At 58.9% G+C, this 807-nt stretch overlaps 1 long non-coding RNA gene across 1 annotated transcript in view; it reads right to left on the bottom strand.

Moving 5' to 3' along the window:
- LOC144224344 (uncharacterized) overlaps window positions 1-807 on the bottom strand; it is a 2,302-nt gene that overhangs the window by 1,267 nt on the left and 228 nt on the right. The gene's annotated exons all lie outside the window — the stretch shown is intronic.

The following is an 807-nucleotide window of genomic DNA, read 5'->3' as shown; positions in this document are numbered from 1 at the left end:
ATCTAGAGGGTCCTCAGAGCCACCCTGCCTTTACCATCCATGCCAACCCGGGGCCGCCAATGAGACTGGATGGGGGGGCGACGAGGTGATGCGAACAGCAGCTCCTGTTTCTCCAAATCTGCTGGGTTCTGAAATGTGTGAAGTCTCTGGGAAACTACTCCAGGCTTCACCACAGGTCTTGGGACTGTGCTGGGCCCGACCGGGGGCCATCAGGCAGTGGCCCACCTGACAGCAGTGGCAGCAGGGATCTGAACAACACGTTCCGGCCTCTTGGGGGCAAGAGGGTGAAGAATGAGATGCGGGAGGACAGTAGGGGAAACAGGGCGGCTCGACAGAGCTCCGATGGGCCTGGCCCCGGCTGGCTGAAGGGTAAGGAAGGAAAGGTCCCATCCAACAGTTATATTTTAGAACCAATGGAAACATCTGGATCATTGGTCCAATCCTTTCAGGAATCCACAGAGTGGGGGGGACTGGCCTAAGGCCACAGCAGAAGAGAGGGAGAATGACATCTAGGGTATGGTGGCTGGAATTGGGCTGGAAATGATCCTCTGTGCCCTGGTGGCTTCCTAATGGTGGCCCTAAAAGGCTGTGGGCCTGTCTGTGTGGTCAAAAATGAGACCCTGGTGGAGAGCAGCCTGGGAGCAGCCCCATCAGGAAGAGGGGGAGCCTCCTTCCCTTGACTCTTACCTCCCAAGTAAGTGGTAGGTCCTCCCCGAAGCAGAGGATGTTGTCAGGGTGCTGAATCCAGCCTGTCGCTGGGAGGCCAGCCCCCTCCCCGCCCCCCCCCAGCCTGTGCCCAGTGCCCAG

Source organism: Crocuta crocuta, unplaced genomic scaffold (assembly GCF_008692635.1).
Source record: "Crocuta crocuta isolate KB4526 unplaced genomic scaffold, BGI_CrCroc_1.0 scaffold548, whole genome shotgun sequence".
In the NCBI taxonomy this organism is placed as follows: Eukaryota; Metazoa; Chordata; class Mammalia; order Carnivora; family Hyaenidae; genus Crocuta; species Crocuta crocuta.
This window is presented reverse-complemented; position numbering and strand designations above follow the sequence as displayed.